Source organism: Oreochromis niloticus, linkage group LG14 (assembly GCF_001858045.2).
Source record: "Oreochromis niloticus isolate F11D_XX linkage group LG14, O_niloticus_UMD_NMBU, whole genome shotgun sequence".
Taxonomy (NCBI): Eukaryota; Metazoa; Chordata; class Actinopteri; order Cichliformes; family Cichlidae; genus Oreochromis; species Oreochromis niloticus.
Window position 1 is genome coordinate 13,000,845 of NC_031979.2, and position 6,000 is coordinate 13,006,844.

General features: G+C 36.6%; 1 long non-coding RNA gene across 1 annotated transcript; it reads right to left on the minus strand.

Annotated features, from left to right (window-relative positions):
• Positions 1–2,739: 2,739 nt before the first annotated feature.
• LOC109194626 (uncharacterized) lies at positions 2,740–5,103 on the minus strand. The gene is made up of 4 exons (XR_002056431.2): positions 4,674–5,103; positions 3,873–3,951; positions 3,131–3,288; positions 2,740–2,780 (listed from the first exon to the last, which is right to left on the minus strand). It is a non-coding gene; the product is annotated as an uncharacterized LOC109194626 (long non-coding RNA).
• Positions 5,104–6,000: the final 897 nt, after the last annotated feature.

Genomic DNA, 6,000 nt, shown 5'->3' on the forward strand with positions numbered 1-6,000 from the left:
ATATTTTATTATTATATTAATATGGCACAAGGTTCAGTCAGCTTTGTACAAAATAGCTGGAAGGAATGTCCCCCAAATAACCATTTTTACTTTTAAACAATGAGTACATTTTAGAACATTTATTTTTTCACTTTTTCTTGTGTAAGGAAGTTGAATCAGTACTTCAGGTTTTACGAGAATACAAGTACACGAGTATCTGTACATATACTTGAGAGAAGAATGAAAAACGTTGCATACAATATTGATTGGTAGCACACGTTTGTTTGCAGAGCTACAAAAAATAAAGAGCCTTTGAAACTAAACCTATTAAAGCAAGTAAACAGAATTGTAAAAGAAATTATTGTTTTTTTTCTATGTGTCTCTCTCTTTTTTTCTGCAGTGAGAAGAAATGTTGCTATAAAGAGAGGCCTTTTGTTGCTAGGCAGCAGCGATATTGTACAAGAGTGCATCCCCGCTGTACTGGCTGTTGCTGGTGTTATGTACATCAAAGGTAGGGATCCGTGGAGGTACTAGACTAAACAGTCTCAGATGTTGTTAAAGTATGCAGAGTAAATATTTTTAGGTCTTAAAAATGAAATTCATCCATTTTTTTTTCACAGGACTGCCATAAATAATACAAGTAAACAAGCACTATGATTGATGCATGTTAATGTTCTGGCACAAAAGCAGGCAAATAAAGTATATTGTACACTTATAATGAATTTGTTTTGACAAAAGCTATACTTGCAGCTGCACTGTGCACACTTTCCCAAGAACAAAACTGCATCTACCATAGTTTTTTCTCCAAGGTTTTATTAGTACCACACTACCAATATGACACACACACACACACACACACACACATGCACACAGACTCCTTTACGCTCACTTTCACCTTTGAAACCAGTTAAAAATTGCTAAACAGGTAAGGTAGCTGTAAGTTCAAAAGTTATTTCTTTCCCTTGTGACAAAAGAACACACTGGAGCTTTTCACCCTTGCAGGCAAACTGACAATCAGAATCTGGAAAAAGAAAAACATAACCCATAGATATTTAGCCTTGGGTGTTTATTTGTCAATAATAAATGTATTGCTTGAGCTGCTCCAGTGAAATTCCTCCCTAGATATGTGTAAATAACATTACAGAGGCATAAACTCCAGTTTTTAATTCTCCTACACTGTAAAAAAGAAAATGTTGAGAAAACGTAAAATTTCAAGGCAACATGATGCAAGAGATTTTTGAGTTTTCTCAACTTTTGCCAACTGTTGTTGACTCAACTAAGATTTACAAGTTCTGCCAACTTGGATCTTCTTGTTCACCTAATTAGGATAATCCTGGAAGTCTAACGAAGAAATTCTGGTTTCAATGCCATGTATTTCTGCCTTCACCAAACACAGATATTCTTGTTGAGTAATCATACAATTCTTACTCCAGCGAGTTGAAAATTTACCTATATAAACAAAGGAAAATGTATGTTTTTATTATACTTGAAAAAACACTTAATAAATAGATATAGAATAAAACAAAGCACAATTCAATGTTATCTAAAAGCTTATTTATTTTGTTCAACAGTCTTTTCAGTACATTTCAGAATGTCATGGGTAGTAGGGTGAATTTCTGTTAAAAAAAACAAAAAGAAAGAAAGAAAAGAAATAACAAACAAACAAAAACGTGTTGCCAGTTTCTTTTGGGTGCTTTGAGCACACCAGCAGAGACGTTAAAATTCTAGAGTCCAGAACCAAAAAAGAAAAGTGTCCAGCAACTTAATAATTCATGCACACACACCCTGACCGTCTTGTAAAAGCTGAACATAACTATTGCACATTAAATAGGGTAGTGCTACAAACGATTGCCTATGCACCCAGACATTGACATTTTACACAGGCTTACTATGATGAACTATGGAAGTTAAAAGTTCTTAGAAATGTTACCATCAATGAAGAGGAAACTAACACTATAACAAATCTTTTAAAATACTACAAGACAAATTTTCACCATATATTCTCAACAATACAGATTCATCTGACTAAAATTTACATTTCGAATAATGATTTATCCACTTCACCTTCATATTGTCCGACCAGGCCAAAATAAGATGGCCTGAATTGCTTCAAAGGTAAAACTCATCTGCTTTGGATAATCAATGTTGAGGGCATACAGAAGGCCAAAGAGGTGTGCCAGGGCAGTAGAGAGATCTGGAATGTTATGTAGCACAATGTCCCCTTCCAACACAACTGCATGTTCTCGCACAGACGTATCAGCATCGTCATCTTGTAGGATGGTGAGGATGGCAACTGATGCACCGTTCAACACTGGTTCCAAAATGTCAGTGTCCTGAAGAAAAGTAAAATATGAATTATTGAAAGCTAAGAAAAACTAAAGACAAAACAAATTTCTAAAGATTTTAACTTTAACCTCTATACCATGCTGGTCGTTTGACCCATGGAGGTTTTAAGAAGAAAAAGCTTATTTTCTTTTAATTAATGCCACCTTGTGAGTTTTGCACAAAAATATTTTCTGCTATGGAACAACCACTAACAATGCCCAGCTGCTGCTCAGCAGAAAAAAAGGAGTGAGAGTTATGACAACTGCAATCCCCACTATAAAATTATCTGGACTGCACTGAGAAAGTGTACATTTCCATTTTGGATAAACTCATCCTTTAAAAACATCTCATAGCAATTAGTTTTACTTGCATTACTTTTTTGTACTTACTAAGCACTTCAGGAAAACCTCTGTTGCATCTTCTCTTGAGGAAAATTGGCAGGCCTCTCAGTGCCCGTTGGACACAGTGTTGGATGTCTAAAGAGTATTCAGTGGAAAACAAGAATTTCAATTAGTGAAGTAACATGGTGTACTATACACAATGCAAAATCAGAACTCTCATAGTAATGAAAGTAAAGCACAGGTCAGACCCAGCAACACGCAAAACGTACACCCCCCCCCCCCCAAAAAAAACAACAACAACACCATGTTAACAATTTTACTTTCGTTTTACAAATTAAATAAAATACTGCAATGACTCATGACATTCATTTTTACTGACATATCCACTGATGTGTTTTGTTTGAAGCCAACATCTTTTTCAGTTTCTGTTAAGAGAAAAGTATACTCTCTTCTAAAAATGTCAGATAAAGGAGCACTTCACTCACCTGTTCATCAAGTTTATCCAGGAAGTCTTCCATCTCCTCACCAAGAACTCCCTTCTTAGACCAGTACAGTTTCAGCAGGCCAGGCACAACTTTGTCAAGGGATGCATTGAAGGTCCCCAGGAGGTCTTTGCTTGTGATCCGATGAAATTTTCAGATATCTAAACAATACATTCACCAAAATATTGTCATTTATTCAGCACAGAAAATTCCTGGGTAGCTGTCTTGGACAGTCTGCACCATGTTATATGCCTGACTGTGTCATCAACAGCAAAACCTACCTACTTCAAAAATCTCTCATGAATACGTCTTTTGCACAGGAATAGAAACACCCCCCACAAAACCCAGTATCAATATGAAAATACATATTATGTTCTAAGTTGCACCAAAATCTGTGACCAATCAGATTCTGTGACCTGCCTTAGTATTCTTTCCCTAACAATCTCAGACTATAGAAGTCCTATTTCTAGCACAAAAAGAAAAAAAATACATGCTAAGTCAAAATTATGAGATTGCCTTTCTGTTTCACAATTTCGATTTAGCATGGGGACTTTTGTACTGGCAGAAATGTTCAGGGTAAGGATTTCAATATAACACTGGCAAGGGCCTTGACTGGAGTGGTAGCACAAGATAATAAAGTTGGCCAATGCATTACCCCAGCAAATACCGTACTGCTTCAATATAAGTATAAATCATGCCCAATTTGAATAATAATTAAATTATAAATAAATTAGGACAGTCTTACCTCCTCAGAGGAAAACAGCGCAGGTCATCTCTCCTGGACCTCAGATACCATAGGCTGACACTCCACGACCTCTCTCCGCCTGAGAGAAAATGTTTGCAATAATGAAACATTTCAATATAATGTAGAAAAAAAACCGAGAAAAAAAGTTACGGATCGGACTCCCCGATCCTTACTGCGCATGTGCAAAGTCGGACCGTACAGATCGCGTCTACCCGTGGAATTGTACATAAAATCAATACTCCACCAACAAAAAGGCTCTCAAAACAATACAATACTTTCCACAGCTTTGAAGGATGGGTCAGGTGTATCCTTCGTGGCCCACCCTATGCCAGAATTCATAGCGCGGCCCAGCCGATTCTAGTTTCAAACAATGGCGGCAGCCACTTAGTTTTAATATTACTCTTATTACTCTTTCTGGGTCACAAAGTAAACTTTTAAGGTATTTTCAGGCGAGAATGTAGCTGTGTAAATTTCATATATCTGCTCAGTTTATTAAGACAACACATTTTTGCAAAAATGCTTCTACGTTTTCGGAGACGTCTGTTACCACCAGCTTCGATAGCTAGCTAGGGATTCAAGGCTTGCTAGAGCAGCGAGAACAGCGAACTCCTGGCATATCATTTTCAACCCCCCGCGCGGTCCTTCGCTAGCTTAAACATGATATATAAGTCCCTTAGATGACTTAAACATGTTATTGTTTGGCTTTTTTTCAGTGCTTTACTCGTTCCACCCTCCTGGATCCTCAGGAGGATGCAGCCTAGCGCTTGTAGAAAATCCTAATAACAGATGTCGTTAGCTTACCTGCTAGGGCAAATGGCCGGCAGCTCCCGCACCTGTCCAAAAAAATGGTCAAATAATACACTCCAACTTCAGACCAGGTAAAATCCGTAATGGTCGAAAAATTTTAATTTTCATCCAACTTTGGCCACGTTTGTTCAAAGTTTCTTAGCAGGTTTTCAGTTCAGAACACATCGACAAACCACTATCACACAGTCTGCTCAGACTCGTTTGGTCTAGTTCAAACTTATTCAGACCACGACGTGTGCCAGTCACCTACGGGGTTTCCCACCGGTTCCCAACTCGACTCAAAAAATCTACTCAAAAGTTGATAATCTTTGTTATGCTCGCTAGAAAATCTTAGTTAGGACAACAATGGAAGAAATTTGTTGGGCAGACAAGCTATTTTAGGTTGTAAATGGAAAGTTTTATTTCTAAGTCAGTTTAATTTGAAAACTTTCCTCAAATCAACAATTACTAGTTATCGTTTTTACAGTGTACCAGTGATTTTGCACATGGGTATCTCACTAATGGATAACTGGGATTAATGTAGTGTTAACTTTGAAAACTGATTGTCCCAAATTACCCTATAATGCAATGAAATGTATCAACCTACACATAAAGAGAGAGAAAGAGAGACACCTACATGTATATTTATTGCTCATCCATCCACAGTTCTGGATGGATGAGCAAACCCAGCCTGCGTTTCATCTCCACTAAAAGACTGACCTTTCTTCAGGCAACCCAACACCTGATCCCCAGGACACAGTAAGTATACAATGTGAATTAAAACATGATACAATCTATATATTTTAGTTTGTGTCACATTTATTTGCAAAAGTGAAAATTTGTAGAGTGGCGAAACATTTCTCCCACTTAAAACACTACGTCCAGATGAACAGAATCAATTTTTTGGAACATAACTGGTAAATCTTTTTTAAACCATTCATTTTAAAACTATAATAAACAAATAAAAGCCAACCCCAAACACCCAAGCTATTTTACCTTAAATGTGATTTTTAATAAACTCAGTGCATACTACAGAGACACTGGGATTTTATCAGTGTACTTATTCCCACTGAATTGACAGAGCCTTCCTGTCTGCAGCCTAAAAAGATGGGGGAGACAGAGAAACAAGCACCAGGGTTATTAATTGAAATACAGTTGGTTGTGTAAAACAATAGGGATAAAAATACATTTTTGTATTGATTTAACATTTTATTATTATTAGAATTATTTTTGTGTTTTAAATGTTGCAAAAAACCCCAAATTTTATCAGACTTATTGTAATTATCTCTAATTATTAAAGGCTGATCAAAATAAAATTGTCTTTGGTAAACCATAAGTATGA